Raw genomic sequence first — 18038 nt, 5'->3', positions numbered from 1 at the left:
TTATTTTTGGAGCCTGCATACTTTACACTTGGCCAGTCCAGCTGAATTTTTTTCAGATATTCTTTATTGAGGAATGCATGACTGCTGTATTACAAAACAGAGGATTAGCATATGCTCTTTACAGTTACCACTTACCTCTGCAGAGTAACACCCAGAAGAATAAGAATTTCCTCTGTACATATTCTAAGAAGTACTAAGGTTTTTCTGTATTGTAGTCTCCCAAACAAGGTCTTTAAAATTCTGCTATTAAAGGACAGAAACAATGGAACACTTCTCAGGCTCCATTTTAAGCCTTATTCCTCTCTTTTTTGTTTTCTAAAGTAACTAGATTAGAAATGTTACAGTATCCCATGCAGCCTCATAATGGTTATTTGCAAGATGGTGCATCAGGTACTCTTTATAATTGTCCTTATGAGATCATAGTTTTACTTTTTGCACTGACGCAGTCATTTTCTGAATGTATGTGTTACTTGCAGGTCCTTCAGAATTTGTCCTTGAACTGCCAATGATTAGTATTGGGAGATGATTGCTTCTCACTGGAGGCACCTAATCTTTCAGTTCTCTGTGCTGTGCTTTCTGTCTAATTTATTTGTTGTATAAGCTCCATCAAGAGTTGTAAGTCTCTGGCACCTTTGAAATTGCAACATCTACTGCACATTTTGGGGTCATTTCTGCTTCCATCAAAGACTGCTTTTGGATTGCATTATTTTGCATAACACTCACTAACCAGTCTCTTAATGCATCATTTAAACTCCCTCCAAACTGGCAATGCTCATTTAATTGCTTTAATCCAGTCACATATTCAGCAAATGTTTCATTTTCTTGATTCTATCTATAAAAGCAGAAATGCTTTGCAATCACAAGTGGCTTTGGGGATAGGTAATTTTGCAGAATTTCCACAGTCTCAGCAAAAGTTTTGTCTTTTGCTTTAATAGCGTCTGTAAGGCTGTACTACAGGATATAGTTTTGGTGACCATTATACTCAGCAAAACAGCCATCTTTTACATAATATTGAGATCATAAAATAATGTTCAAGTCTTCTGGTATAGGTAGCAGAATCCTTCATTGAACTACCAGGTAAAATATCTTGTTCAACATAACTCTACACTGTGTTCTCTCATCTACTCCAAAGAATACAATTATTCTTAGCACAAGTGTTGCAGGCTGGTGGCTTAGCATCACCTACCTGGACAAGCACCTTCTGTTTCATTGTGTTCTGCAGTATGATTCTGTCCTCGGTGCTAACAAGGCTTTGACTTCCAGGATATCAAGAATAGGAGAAATAAAAAGGCTACCTTGACGATCTAGAAAAGTAGCGTGTTGCTACTCTGATAGGCTTCTAATAGCTGCTGCATGGGAAGACATGGAAAACCACTCCATGAAGTAGTACCTCACTTCTAAACACTCTAGGCATGGCTCAGTCTTTAGGTACTTGATCACATCCAGTGTTAACCTCAGAAACTGCTTATTCAGTGCTCAGGACAAGGCACGTCTGGTGATGAACCTGGATTTTGGAATAAGGGATGAGGTAGGATATTAAATGTTATTCTTTTCGTGTGTATGCAGCATGAAGTTCAGGGCCTGAGTTACATATGTTCACAAGCACAACTGAAGTGAGGGATGCTGTGGGCTCACACAATACTACACACTGCTAAGTAACTTGACCAGACTGGTGCACAAAGCCAAGTCACTGATGGGCATTCACATGAAGAACTGGAAAGACTTCAGTCTGTGGGCCTGAGAATACAATCAAATTACAGCTTTTAATGGAAGTCTGGCTGACAATTCAGTAACAGTGCATTTGCCATACACACAATCAGTTAACACACTTTTTAGATAACACAGAGGGCAGGATTCAACATCTCATTGAATAAGACAGCTACTTTTTTGTTGGCCGCATGAGATGGGTGTTAAAGCTCCCCTTACAACTGAAGAGCATTTGCCCAACAGCAGAGTTTAGAGAATGATCCAGTTGACCAATGATAGACATGACTTAGCTTGTTCAGCTTGCCTACACATAGGCATTGATTGCCATGTGAAATTCCTTGTTCTAGCCGAGTCCCTCAGAACCAACACCTATGACTCAGGTCCTCCAGGATATTTGAAGGAACTGCTGGAGAGCTGTTGGGATAAAGGACTTTAGGTGGCATCAAATCTGTATTGTTAAGCAACTAAGCTGAATTCTGGATGTCTACTTTAAAGTGAGGTAAATAGCACTCTGCATTCCACCAACTGGATTAAACAAATCTCCATTGACTGTAGTGAGACCTTCAATACACTTCTTTTTAGAAACTTACAGCTTGGTGTCTTAACCTGTGAGCAGAATCCCTTTTTGGCCACGTGTTCTCATGCAGTAACTCAGTCAGCTGTTTCTGTCCTTAGGTTTTTTATGCCCCACCTTTATAGGATAATGCTGCTCCTTTACTTCTGAGGTCCACTGTGAAAATGAAGAATGGTCAAATGCTGTAGTGAAGCACATTGTATCAGAATACAAAAAGGAAATGAATAACTACCTCTTCAGTGCAGGTTTTAATAGTTTTCAAAGTATGGGGAATGACACAATGCAACAGGTAATAAAATACCTTTCTTCATATGAGTTAAATAAGACAGGGATGGTATCAAAAAAGAAGTATATCATCAGATAGTTAACAATTTGGTCACAGTTCATGAATAAAGAGACAGACTCTGAAGGCAACCTTCACTGTGGCATATCCCAAGTATTGCTTTTTCAGCCTTAGTAAATGTACTTTTTTACATATTTTATGTGCAGAACATTTATGGCTACATAAAACCCCCTTTACTTCCCTGTTTCTTCCTCACAAAAAACTAGGCCAGTAGAATTTCATAACAATTTTATTTCTTAATCTACTACTAAGATCAACAGACTGAAAATTTAGTCTATATCCACATTTTTTTTAACAATATTCTTTTGGTCTGAAAAATACATCAAATTCCTCATCTCCTATTACCACCTGCCCTATGAAAACTAAGAAAAATGCTGGAGATTTAAATGAACCAAAACAAAGATCTTAGTATTTGAAAATAATTATTTTATTGTGTGATGGCATCAAGAAATTGTCATGATGCTGCAAACAGATATCATATGTCTGACCTGTTTGAAAACAATTGTGAGTACTTTCACAGTGTGGACTGATGCCATGAAGGACCAGACGATCTTCTGCAAATCACTGAAGTCTTCACTTCTTCCATCATAGAAGGGCCAAATCTGCCTACATTAACTCATGGCACATGTTCATCTAGTCCATCCATAAAAAAGCCCAGTGAGAGAGATGCCATTCCTCATGAAAAGAATAACAATTTTATTGTTTGTCTTCATCTAGCACAAGCCACAAGGCAGCTTCATGGAGATAAGCAGGAAGGAGAGATCCACTGAGCAAAAACCTTACAGCCTAAGCAGACCTGTAGGCATCAGCAATGTACATATGTATCTGCAGCTGACCACATCAGTCCTGAGGCTTTTCTTATAGATAGACTTCTTTTAGAACATGATTTGTCTGACTTATTTCATAGACCTACTTTGGAATAAGACAAATTGTGCCACTGCCTACTGGGACAATGTGTAAAGGGTGTAAAAAGAGTAAAGGGAAAGTAGGTCAGGTAGAAGAATCTGCATGGTCACTGCCCAGTAGTCAAGTGAATTTTTGTCCCAGTGTCTTCCTAGATAGTTTGAGACTTTCTAAATCTTACAGATTCCTAAAACTGTTCTGCTTAGAAATATGCTGTTCACTAGAAAGACCCCTCCATATAAACAATGCTGGTTTACCTCATACCATCAGAGAGATCAAATTTTTTTTAAGTTTAAAATAAATAAGTTTGTGGTGTTTTTCTTTAGTTATCTAAAATTAAGTTATGGTATTAATTTAATAGCTACTTCTGGCTCCTAGAATATGACTAGCATTAACAAAGCTGAACAAAGCCAAAATGTGGCTGAAAAAACCTATGCAACCAGGAGGCCACTTCTTCATCACAGAATCAAAGGTGTAACATAAGATCTTTATCCACCTTTTCTTCCATCCCTCAGATAAATCTTGTCCCAAGGGAAAAGATCCATACTTCTCCCTACATCTAGACTTTATTTATGAGACTGTATATATCAGTATAAATAGACCCTAACATCAAAATGAAGCTGAAGGCCCAATGCAGGCATTACTGGGTGTTTTTCATTTCTGGCTTAGGCCTACTATAAAACTACTGATAATAATAGGAGCCACATCCTACAGGATTGAGAAATTTGAGAATACAAGCCACATTATTTTTCAATAGGAAATATAATAATTGTCCTAGATTTTCAAGATATTGCCTTGTTTTATTAATTAAAGAAATGCTGAAGTATTGCAATACAAATGTAATTTACTTGAAGATAAATCATAAACTATTTACAAGCATATAAAAGCAATGATTACCCACTTGGATAGTTTGGATATGAGGAAAGACAGAAGCAATTCAAGAAAAAAAAGCAAAATTACACAATAAATTTTTGTACCTATTTTTTCCTAGCTTCAATACAATGAGGAAGAAAGATTCAAGGTAGAGAAGAAAATAAAGATGCTTACATTTTTCCTGCTGAAATGCAGATCAGACATGAAAGTAACATATATTTCATCAGGGATTAAGAATTGTCTGAAAGGTTTTTAAGAGGCTTACAGAATGTTCAGGATGAAGTGACTCAGACTTAGAGGTGGGTCTTGATGGCATCCAGATTTGGGAATGCAAATGCTTGCTTTGCCTTAGGTTCCTTTGGCAGTTTGTAATGTTTAAGGAAGTTTGCCATCTAATCTACGTAAAGCCATTTGTGGCTGATCATTTTGCTATTTATTACCAGCTACCTGTGTTCTACAGTAAAACCACATGTATTTCTGAAGATTATGCAATTTAATGTTATGCCAGCTGCATTTTAGAAGTCTTTGTAGATTGACATACACAACTGTGTTTTCCTCCTGACCACTTAGAGTTAACAAATTCTTATTCTGCTTTCCTAAATCTCTTCTATTCTTCGTTTCAAGACATGTTTACTACATGCCTACTACCTTCTAAGTACTGCAAAAGAGCTAACAGAACTGAAAATCAGAAAAAATATCCCCAGCAACTGAGCAACAAATTAAGCACCATGTAAAACCATAAACTATACATAATGCTAAAAGCAGAAAAATATATAGATATATACTTTCTTTCACAAAACTAACAAAATACTGGTTTCAGTGTGTGTGTGATTTATATCGTGAATATATTTTGTGTATTTGAGCATGATATTTCCTGAGGTATCTCTGTCACAAAATTTAATTGAAAGTCAATAGACTCCAGAAAGTCCCAACACCACTATTCTTTCTTCAGTGCCTTAAAAACTCTAAGGTGTTCAATTAGTGTCTCTGCAGGATATGCAGTGCTTGTGACCAGAAATGAAGCTCTTGTGTAAATGCCCGTTAAGCAACTAGAGCCCCCATTCAAACTTCTGTCTCACTTACATGTGTATAGATGGGCTTTAGATTAGAACATCTCTCTGGATTTACACTGAAAGAAACTTTATAGGGTACGGAAACTTCACTGTGGTGGTGACTGGTTTATTTCCTTTACCCCTTACAGCCTCACTATACTACTATCTGTCCATGACTATTCATGAATGGTATTTTCATACAGAAGTCTGTAAGAATGTGGTTTCAGTAAACTGAGAACAATAAATGAACTAAATATGGCTTAAAATAACAGCAATATATAATTATAAGGACCAAAGACCTTTTCTTTTAAAACTGAATCTTGGAACAGTTGTATTTCTCAATGTCAGCCATCAACACAGTAACATAGAATCATGGAATCACTTAGGTTGGAAAAGACTTTTAAGATCATCAAGTCCAACCGTGCCTTGAAGTGCCTTTTCTACGCGCTTTTTGAATACCTCCAGGTGTCGTGACTCAACCACTTCCCTGGGCAGCCTCTTCCAATGCCTGACAGCTTTTTCCTAATATCCAACCTAAACATCCCTTGCCGCAACTTGAGGCCATTTCCTCTCGTCCTATGTCCAGCCACCTGACAGAAGAGACCAGACCTGGAGCACTGCACGGGGTTGTGACCGACGTGCAGGACCCGGCACTTGGCCTTGTTGAACCTCATACAATTGGCCTTGGCTCATCAATCCAGCCTGTCCAGATCTCTCCGTAGAGCCTTCCTACCCTCAGAGCAGATCGACCCTCCCTCCCAACTTGGTGTCATTGGCAAACTTGCTGAGGGTGCACTCAATCCCCTTGTCCAGATCACTAATAAAGATATTAAACAGAACCAGCCCCAATAGTGAGCCCTGGGGAACACCACTTGTGACCTGCCACTAACTGGATTTAACTCCGTTCACCACAACCCTCTGGGCTCGTCCATCCATCCAGTTTTTCACCCAGCGAATAGTATACTTGTCTAAGCCAGCTTCTCAAGGAGTATGCCATGAAAGACTGTCAAAGGCCTTACTGAAGTCCAGGTAGACAACATATACAGCCTTTCCCTCATACTCTAGGTGGGTCACCTAGTCATAGAAGGAGGTCAGGTTGGTCAAGCAGGACCTGCTTTTCATGAACCCATGCTGGCTGGGCCTGGTCCCCTGCTTGTCCTGGACTTGCCATGTGAGTGCTCTCAAGACAAACCATTCCATAATCTTCCCCGGTACTGAGGTCAGGCTGACAGGCTTGTAGTTCCCTGGATCCTCCCTCCGACCTTTCTTGTAAATGGGCATCACATTGGCAAGCCTCCAGTCCTCTGGGACCTCCCCTGTTGACCAGGATTGCTGATAAATGATAGCGATTGGCTTGGCAAGCTCCTCCACCAGCTCCCTCAGTACTCTTGGATGGATCCCATCTGGTCCCATAGACTTGTGAGTGTCCAGACAGTGTAGTATGTCACTAACTATTTCCTTCTGGGTTATGGGGGGTATATTCTGCTCTCTGTCCTTGCCTTCCAGCTCGGGGGGCAGAGTGCCCTGAGGAAAACTGGTCTCACTATTAAAGACTGAGGCAAAGAAGGTATTAAGTACCTCAGCCTTTTCCTCATCTCTGGTGGCAATGTTCTCTTCTGTATCCAATAAAGGATAGATACTCTCCTTGGCTCTCTTTTTATTGTTAACATATTTGTAAAAACATTTTTTGTTGTCTCTTACAATAGTGGCCAGATTGAGTTCAAGCTGAGCTTTTGCCTTTCTAATTTCCTCTCTGCATGACCTAACAAGTTCCCTGTACTCTTCCTGAGTTGCCTGCCCTTTCTTCCAAAGATGGTAAACTCTCCTTTTTTTCTTGAGTCCTAGCAAAAGCTCCCTGTTCAGCCAGGCCGGTCCTCTTCCTCAGTGGTTCGTCTCGCGGCACAGGGGAATAGCCTGGTCCTGAGCCATTAAGATTTCCTTCTTGAAGAATGTCCAGCCTTCCTGGACCCCTTTGCCCTTCAGGACTGTCTCCCAAGGTAGTCTCTCAAAGAGTGTCCCGAAAAGGCCAAAGTTTGCCCTCTGGAATTCCATAGTGGTGGTTTTGCTGACCACCTTCCTTGCCTCATCAAAAATTGAGAATTCTGTCTTTTCATGGTCGCTAAGCCCAAGACAGCCTCTGACCATCACACCTCCCACCAGTCCTTCCCTGCTTGTAAACAGTAGGTCTAGCCAGGCTCCTGCCCTGGTGGGCTTACCTACCAGCTGTGTCAGGAAGTTATCTTATCTTCCACGCAATCCAGGAATCTCCTAGACTGCTTGCTCTCTGCCATGTTGTATTTCCAGCAGACGTCTGGAAAGTTGAAGTGCCCCACGAGAACAAGGGCACACGATTGTGAGACTACTGCCAGCCGCTTGTAGAATGTTTCATCTGTCTCTTCAACCTGGTTGGATGGTCTATAACAGACTCCCAGCACAATATCTGCCTTGTTGGCCTTCCCTCTCATCCTTACTGATAAGCACTCAACTTTGTCATCACAGTTGTGGAGCTCTGTACAATCAAAACATTCCCTAACATAGAGAGCCACCCCACCACCTCTTCTACCTTGCCTATCCCTTCTGAAGAGCTTATAGCCATCCATTGCAGCACTCCAGTCATGGGAGTTGTCCCACCATGTTTCTGTGATGGTGACTAAGTCATATCTATCCTGCTGCACAATGGCTTCCAGCGCCTCCTGTTTATTGCCCATGCTGCATGCATTGGCACAGAGGCACTTGAGCTGGCCAACATCGGCATGCTGCCCCCTGGCTCATCTCTGGTGAGCCTGGTTTTATCCCCTTCCCCCTTCAAACCTAGTTTAAAGCCCTCTTTATGAGCCCTGCCATCTCATGAGCGAGAATCCTTTTCCCCCTTTGAGATAGCTGGTCTCCATCTGTTGCCAGCAAGCCCAGTGCCATGTAAACCTCCCCATGATCAAAAAACCCCAAATTCCACTGATGGCACCAGCCTCTGAGCCACGTACTAACCAGGTGTGTTTTCCTGTTCCTTTCAGTATATTTCCCTGCCACTGAAGGGATTGAGGAAAACACTACCTGTGCTCCCGATCCTTCCACTAATCACCCCAGTGCCCTGAAGTCTCTGGATTGGGATGCCTTTGGATTTCTCCCTGAAATCTCATCACTGCCAACCTGCACAACTAATAGCGGGTAATAATCAGAGGGCCGAAACAGACCAGTGAGTTTCCTAGTAATGTTTTTTACCTGGGCCCCAGGGAGGCAGCAGACTTCCCTGCAGGACAGGTCAGGTCTGCATATTGCACCCATCATCATGAGCTAAAGAAAAAAATGGAATTCAATCTTCCAAAATCTGAAGAGTTTGAAATCCAGTCTCATCCAAATTTTGTAGGTCAGCCCCATCTGTACATTACATAAAGCTACAAGGAACTAATGAGATTGAAATGACTAGTGCTAGGTGTTGTTTATACCAGATTGCTTCAGTCTGAATCTGTAGATTTTTTGGCATAAATGTTGTCTACATTGTTTCTTGATCCACTAATTACATATACAGAAAATCATGTGATATCAAGTGGAAGGATCCAGAAAATACTGAACTTTGAAGAGGCAGAAGAAGAGTTCTTACATGAGGGCTTTATATACTGGAAAGTGTGAACACCCTCCAACTGTGGGGCTTTTGTGCAGAGTCCAAAAACAAGAGTCCCACCTTGCTCTAAGATTCACAGATTGTGCCAGATCTTATGTGAAATATGACCACACCTTATGCTGATGAGAAGGTGACAGTGTCAAGCACAGAGACAAGTCCAAGAAACACAGCTGATCACTTTGAGGAAGGCAGGCTGGCTGCAATGACGTATTAAAATATTCCATAACAACCAACAGAGCAGTTACAGCACAATGTTGACAGAAGGTTGGGTTGAGTTTTATAAGGTGTGTTGATGAACACAGCTGGGAAGTAATAATAGCAATAATAATAACCACGAGTCCCCCTCTGGGCTGTTTAGGCCTCTTCTTGCAATCATGGAGCCCTTAGCTTGAATGCAGTGAGAAAATTGGAGACTTGATTGTCAAAAGAATTGGTTTGTTACTTATGTTCAGGGACTTACCTATAACAGAAAGTCATCAGAGCAGGATTCAGTCAAGACCATGGGCTCTACACTACCCAATCATCAAGTGCTGGGTCATGAAGTGGTAGTCTGAACCTGGCTGCCACAGATATCTTTTTTACATAAAACAGAGAGGTGTAGAACTGATGGTCAGTACAACTGGAAACCTCAGCAGGAACCAGCCTGGACCCAGGACAAACAGGAGTCTTAACAACCACCTCTCAGGTGCTGTAAGTGCATGGAGCAGACATTTTGTTCCTTAGGGTATATGACCTCTGAGACGAAGGAGATCAGCCTCTTCTCCTGAGAAGCAAGCCTGCCTTTAATCATTTCCCTTTAGGGCAAAGTAAGTGGTGCCCTTCTCTTGTCTATGATAACCTCATGGTTAGAGCATTTCAAGACCCAGTTCTGGCCACAGTCTGAGAGGGGAATTAGATCACCTGTTTCTTTGAAGAGTGTTTGAAAAAACAACGTATTGCCTACTTCAGGCTATTGGTTGTTCTCCAACACTCTCAGTTAAGTTCTTTTCCTACAGGAGTGAACATGACTCAAAGTTCATCATGCAGAGAGAAAAAGCAGAAGGACCCCAACTCTGTAGCATAGGGACTAGAACAGTCAACCAGAAGTGGGATACCCTATATCCAGTATTGCTGTGGGTTTTGTTTGGAGATTTTTAGGTGTTGTTTTGTTGTTTTTTTAAAATTATTATTATTATTATCGTTGTTGTTGTTTTAAAAATGAAATTACTTTTAATACAATGGACTTGTCCTATGAAGTATATATCTAGTGCTCCTACGTATACACATATGCATATCAGCAAATAGTCCTACATGAACACTAGTTCTGTACCTTGCAAGAAGTGGTCCTGGGTTCAGACAAGGACAACAATGAACTCAGAAGTTCATTGTGCCTATATAAAAGGTGACCAGACTCTGGAATGTGACCCAGACTTCATAGATACATTCCACTGGCTAGTCTTTTAACACTGTGGACAGTTTCCTCCAGACTTTTTTTCTCCCCATAACTTGCCTGGTGCTTAAGGTCTTCATTCTGAATTTAATCATGAAGCAAACTAAAATGCCAGGATCAGTTCAGGCGATGATTTTCAGTTGTATTAGTCCACCCATTCTGCTGTTCAATCTGGGTACTTTCCAAGTTTATCTGCAGAGAGAAGTGATGTTTGAACTGAGCTTGGAATATGGGGGAAAAACTGGGGAAAAAAAATGCTTCAAATGTAATGAGCACCAGAAAGAAGTCAGTGGTGCAGATAACAATAAGGTCCACTCTGCTTCCATGGTGTGAGACGGCAAAAAGATCAATTTCTTACTTTTTTTTCCTGTTTATGTGTGTATTTATCTATTTGTTTATTTATGCCGGAGTGTTAAGCTGGCTAAATAAAATGCCATTAGAAATGTGTTAATTTGGGGGAAACAAAGTAACTACTTTGCATTTGCGTAATGAAACAGGAGTGTATGAAAAAAGGCATTCTTTGTTTACAACACTGAAATGCAATTAACAAATAGGAAAATAAAAGGTATTGTGAGCTTCTGTAGTTTTGAAAAGTAAGGGGGGGGGGGAGATCTGGATGTTACTCATCAGTCAGAACTTTTCTTAGGTTTTGTCCTATTCCGTATAGATTTTAAAACTTCGCAAGGGAATAATTTATGTCTCAGAGGAAAAGCTTTCTTTGAGGAAAAAGGCTAGTCATTATGATAAATTTCATGTGGTTTAAAAGGCTTTTTGGATATCCCTTAACAATTTTTTGAAGTTACTAATTTCCTCAAAGATGCCATCAATTTTTCTGCAGCTGGAAATCCTAGCTGACTTTACAACAGCATGGGTTAAAATGTTTCACTATTGATGTTAACTGAGTACCTTCAAGCTGCAAGAGTGTATATTAAAATTCTGGTACTTTTTGTAGGTCTTGGGCTGATCTTGCAGTATCAAAATTTGCATATTTATTTATTGATTTGTTGATTCTTCCATGCAGGGTGAAGTTCTTTACATATTTTGTGGGCTAGGCTAGCATAGACCAGCCACAAATGAATGACAGATTCCTTAGAAATGGAAGTAGAAAAACTGCTTCATGAACTCTTAATATCTACTGAGAGAACATTATTAGGAAACATTGTCTCTGAAATAGTTTGTTCATTGTTGACAATATTAATCATAACAGTATTACTGAGGAATTGATGGATATGTGTTTCATTGCCTTCAGTTTTATTATTGCTAGTCAGTTTTGTATTCTTAATATCATGATAATCTACTTTTTACTGGTAGTTGAATGACTAATAGGTGCAGCACTTTGAAAAAAAGCCTTCTGCACATGCAGAACTCAGCAGTGTTTCAACATTTCTTAGAGGGGACATTCTGAAAGTTAGATCCATTTCTTCAGCAAAGTTGAGGACCAAATATTCTGAATAAATCTCTCAAATTGCCAAGCAATACAGCTTTTTTCATAACAAATATAAACCCCATAGATCTGTTCCACAGTACTTCCAAACTTAGTCTACTGACCCAATTATAATAAGATCCAAAATAATTTGTATTTCCAGTTAGCAGCTGTACAGTTGCCTTAAGAGACTGTTAGTTTTTCCATTTAGTAAATATTAACACACTAAAGTGCTAGGGGCTTCTGTGAGGATTGAAGAGGACAAGCAGAATAGGCAGATCATCATTAATCTCCTGGATCACTTACAGTTTAGTCTGTATTTTCAGTGAACTCTGCTGGAGCATGGGAAATGATTTTGAAACTTGCATTCAGCAAGTGAATGGACTGTATGCTAGATGGGAATTTATAAAAGTAATAATCAGATGCAATTCTCATGAGAAAGCAATTAAAATATTTGACTTCCAAATAATTTAGCTGTAAAGTTCCTTGGTACAAGAAAGAACTGAAGACTAGGATTTGCGGGATTTATTTCTTTATTTCTATAGTTAGATTTGTAGCCTGAGACACCCCAGTTTAAGATTTCTTCTGAGTTAAGAAAAGCAGCATTGGGAAAAAATGGCTTCCCCCTCTCAGATAAATAGCCTCAATACAGGTTAGTACCCATATTATTCATGGTTAGAATAGGGTCTTGGATTAGAGCCAATCCAAGCTACTTCCCACCTATGACTGAAATGCCAAGAATGTAACATCAAATTTACTATGTTCTCAATAACATCTTCAATTTCAATAAATTTGAAAAATTTCAGACAAACTATATTCTCACACCTCTTCTTACCCTAGAACAACTATGTCTTACAATGTCTTACTGTCTCCTTAAAGTTTAACTGTTGCAAAGATTTTAGCATCAGAAGTATGACTTCTATTTATGAGTTTAATGAATTATACCTAGCTATACTTTTTTCTTTTTTAAGAAGTATCCTCAGCTAAACATAAAGACTCTTATTTAGCTCAAGGAGCTGACTTAAGTTAATCATGGTCTTGTTGCAGAGTCATGAATTATTTCACATTAAGATCTTTCTGTGGATCTAATAACCGCATGGTAAACGGTAGCATTTATTGCCAGTTACATGACTGGTCAATAATGAGCCAGCAACATGACTCTACTTTATTATGGAAAACAGAGGTTCTGTTCCTTTCATTAAAGCATGGATTTATGAAACCAGTTGTCCGTATTGTCACTTTGGGGTATCTAAAACTCTACTATAGAACAAAGGGATAATTCCTAACTGAGGTAAATTTAAGTTCATTTTTTATGTGAATTAAAAGTTTACTAGCATAAAGTATTCCAGAGTTATGTATCATACTTTCTTAGGAATCTTTCAGGAGCAAAAAACGTATCATCTACGTATTTCTTCATATGTTAAAAAGCTACATGACTGAGTAATTCTGATGCCACCTCTTTCTTGTGGCTTTCATTCTGCATAGGCTTTACTGGCAACTGAGAAATGTTGTAGCTTAAAGACATGCACTTATTCTATTTCCTTTAACAAAGAAAACATTAAACACATTTACTACAAATCATGGAGTTAAACCAAACTGCATAACAATAACACACTCCTCTGCAATGGGTATGGAAGTAGGGCTGTTTGAAAGCTGGAAAAACATTGGCAATCAAAAGTTACACGAAAGTAATCTTATTTTATTACATACAAGGAATGTTTTCCCAAGAGTGCTGATATCTGCCAGCAAATAAATAAGAAACTAGGATAAAAGAAAAAAGGAAAGATTACTTGAGTTAAACCACTCGGCCAGCTTTTCCTTAGTTACACATACCCGTGAGGAGTTGGGTTTCTTCTGTGCTCAGCTACAATTCATCGAAATGGTAGTCAGTAGACGTTGTTGCAACCTACACCATTATTGTTCAGGTAGCTGTAGAGTTTCCACTTTTGCTGCATCATTCCATATTCACATTTCTAAGCCTGGCTATAACTCTGAAAGCCACAAGCCATTGCTTCTTAAAGAGCTACAGCCCCGTGCCTGTACTTCAGTGATTAGTCCTGAGGTAAGATAAGAGTGAGAATAAAAGAAAGAAAATAAATAAACAAAAAAAGGAACCTTGTTTAAAATAATAATAATCCTCCAAACCACAAAAACATAAATTAAATGGGCATAGGTGGGTTTGGTGTTGAACAGTTTTTGAAAGGATGAAAAATTAAAGACTGTCTGCCAGTAAGCCATGGAAGCAGGACTTTTGAAGTCACTGATCTAACTTTGGAAGAAGAAGAATAGGGAGTTCTTACGGAGGAAGAAAGTTGCTATGGTCAAGGTAAAGCAAGACCTGCATTCAGTTTGTTAAAGAAGACAAGAAGCTATTACCACGTGAAACATCTCTCTGCTGACCAGGGCTGTTGACCGCTGTAGACAAGCGGATAACTGAAGGTAGCTACAAGGCTGTTTCTCTGTTCAGTTCCCGGGGCTAACAGCCGGTGGGGAGGTGTAGCGGGTTCTCAGCTAGCAAGGGCTGCTCAGCCCCAGCAGCGTGGCTGTTCCTTCTCCTGCACAGATGCTGCCAGGCACCCAGCTCACAGGAACTGCTGCCTCAGGCAGGGAATTGCTCGGGCAATCGCACTGCGTGGCTTATCCCCACCACGTCCCCACGCTGCTTCACGCCATGGGGATGCAAATCCTCCTTTACCCCCGGCCTGCCTGCCCCGCTCCCTCTTGGCCGTCACTTTATTCCAGACACAGATCAGGAGCTGCAGTGCGGATAGATTTATCTCTGAAGGTTATTCATCCCTCAGGGAAGAGGCTGACAGCATGAGTCCTTAGGGGAATTACGGGGAAAGGAAAGGAAGCATGCAAACAGGCAGGAAAGCGCTAGGTACCAACTGACACTGGGTGTCAAAATGCCTCCTACAGCTGTGTGGGCACATACGTGAGCCAAGCCCGGGATGGGGATCTGAGTCAGACGTGGCCCTGGGGTGGCCAGGAAGAGCAGGGCTGTGGCAGAGCTGGAGACCAGCTGGGAACTCGGCCAGTAAGGCCCACTAGTGCCCTCAGGACCCTGACTTGGTGTTAAAAAGACTAAACAGGTAACATCCTGTCCAGATAGCCAGCATCTGCAGAGTTAGGTGAAATTAAACATGTCAGTATTTTTTTTGCTTCACATTTCCTGTGGTTCTAGTTGGAAACCTCACAAAAGTTGCTATTTTCCAGAAGATTTTTGGGACTTCTTGGCTTTTTTGGAACTCCAGCAAGAATTGTTTTGTTTTGTTTTGTTCTGTTTTCCCCTGTAATTCAGTATGTCTTCTCAACTTACAAAAAAACTCGAAGTAATTTGTTCAAGTTCAATTTGACCTTATGGTCAATTTTGGGTCAGTTCTTATTTCTACCTGTGCTGGTTTTCCCATGCTTAGTCTAAGGACAGCAGTAAATGATTGAAGCACCTTTTCTAATTGCAACTTCATTTCCATCTAAAGTGAAAGACAGACTCTTACTTGGTGATTACCAGACAAGCAGTTAAAGAAAAGATAGATGGTTTCTCTGGTTCCTTAAGGCTTTACTAAATAAGATTGATTTCAGCCCTCTGTCTTTTTTTAAAAAGCTAGTAGATACTTTTTTAAATTAAAAAGACCCTATTCCCTTCACATTCGAAAAGTAAAGATTGATGTTTCTTCACCTGTTGGATATAAAATATACATTAAAAAAACCAAACACCCACCAGACATGAGATCTCTCCATATTTTATACAATAGACTGAAAAAAGACTTCTGCTTCTGTTAAGAACTTTATTCAAAACAAATGATATTGCAGGAGGATTTGGGGTTTATTGTTTGTTAGTTGGTTGGTTGGTTGGGTTTTGTTGTTGTTGTTGTTCAGATGTCTTTAGACCATTTATTTTGCCAGCCAGGGTATCAATTTTAGTGCTTAGAGAATATACTAAAATACCTATGTACAAGACTGCTAACCAGAACATACGAGGAGCTTACCACCAACAGTATACAGCCATATCTGTTTAGAAAAAGACATTAAGCTTTATTTCTCCATTTCCTTTCTAAATTTTAACGGAAGGACATTTTAGTACTTAAGAATTCTAGAAAGGTGTTCAGAGCATCTGTGCTTTCTTGGAAAGCAGCCAAAACATCATCAACACATCTCAGCCGCGGTCTTTTTCTTGGCTTCGATAACAGCACAACATTCTGTCCAGAAGATGATATGAAGATATTAGTAAATACTGGACTAAAATCTGTTTACAAGGGTTTAGTGACAGAAGGCAAGGAAGGCCACAAATAAAAAGTCAGCAAGCGCTTGTCGGAATGATGTGAAATCACAGATAGACAAGCTGTGGTTCATACTCAGGCTCCATTATTAGCCATAAAGGGCTGGATTGTTATGCCCTGTACCCAGTTAGGTAGAGCAGTACAGTTAAGATCTTCCCTTTGCTGCAGGGAGTGGAAAGCCAAAACCTGTAATCCCACACATCATCCTTCATGAAAGGAGAGGAGAGGTAAGAAAGAGGTCAGGGAGTGACAGACACTCATTTGGTTATATAAGGTCATAGTCACCAGGCAATGAAGAACAGAAGAAAGACATTTCTGACCTTCTGGATTCTTTCTCTATCTAGTTCATGGACTTGCATGGTTATACACACAGTTTACATATGGCTAGATCCAGTAATAAAATAAGATTAAGACTAGGGAAAGTTGAAGACACGCGAGGAAGAAAAATGGCAGATGTCTAAATTATAAACTAATCTATCTAAATTAGATTAAAAGCCAGAGAAAATCCTTGATGTTTTCCTGTCTGAGGTTCAGCAGGGTACAGAGCAACCAAAGTAAAGAGCAGAGGTGCCTGGATATCAGACTGCAGGCAGAACTTTGTTATTGCTGTCTGTGTTCTGCATCATGCCCAATCTTCAGACTGTGCAACAACCAACCAACAACTAAAACTTTTGTCTTCACTTACATTTACTCTCTTTTGGCCACTGAGAAAATCTTGATAGCTTTTCTTTTTCTGAGTCAATTTGCTAGGCATAAACTCCTTTTAAAAATAACAGACATATTGGTGTCTAAGCAGGTCATCAGATGACATGGGATAGACAGAGAAAAACACCAGAAAATATGCCTTTGCTGGTCATTAAATTTTCTTGCATGTTTTGGATCAACAGAAGTACTGTTCTTCAAAAAATATCACAATACTGTTCTTCTGGGGAACATAAATTCTGTTAGAACCTTGCTTTCAACCTAGAGATAATCAAGTAAAAGCATTCTTCTACACTAGATCACTAATGTAGTTCAGTATTTGTGGTGAACTTGAGAGCAAAAAGGCAGTTAAATTAAGAAAAGAGCTGAAACTGTGTCATTCAGAACAGTTAATTTTTTTTAAGTCTTAAAGTCAAGTGTCTCCCATTAAATATGAATAATAGGGGAGAAAATGAATAAATTACAAGTTTGCTAATTTTACAGCCAATGTTTTAACTGTGGTAATGGCAGCTTTAGCCTTCTGTATTATAATGAAAACTGACACGGTTGTATAAAACCACCCATCCCTGTTGTGATTTAGCATAGCTGGCTAGTTGTTCTCAGCTGTGCAACAGGCATATCATTTCAGAGGGGTTAAGTTAGTGTATTTATAGGAAAGAATTTCTTTAATGGCCACTGTGCTAATGAAGAATTATTGGATTTGAACTCTGCTCCACCACACCCACTCCCTTCCTTTGCTAATACATTCCTTCCTCTTCTGACAAGTCTGGAAACCTTGCCAAAATAAAAAAAAGAGAAAAAAAGGCAGTTTCTTAGGATCTGGCCCATTTGCAGCAGTAAGGATTTCCGTTCTGACAAAGGATATATAAATCTTTAGGGAATCTGGTTCTCAGAACTCTATATATCCAAGCTATAACTCGAAGATGTCTCTCCTGTAGTGTAAGAAAAGCATTTGGAACACAAAATCTTTGCATCTAGCTTAAAAATGAAGTGATGGATTTGCATTATTTTTTTAAGGGACCTAATGTCTTATTTTATTTTTACCTCCCTTTCTTTTGTTCATTCACAGATCTTTTTCTATCATCATCTCATGCATTCCTTTGTACCCTGCAAGGCTCTAATTTTGCAAAGTA

This window comes from Haliaeetus leucocephalus, unplaced genomic scaffold (genome assembly GCF_000737465.1).
Source record: "Haliaeetus leucocephalus isolate CR32 unplaced genomic scaffold, Haliaeetus_leucocephalus-4.0 Scaffold0, whole genome shotgun sequence".
Classification (NCBI taxonomy): domain Eukaryota; kingdom Metazoa; phylum Chordata; class Aves; order Accipitriformes; family Accipitridae; genus Haliaeetus; species Haliaeetus leucocephalus.
This window is presented reverse-complemented; position numbering follows the sequence as displayed.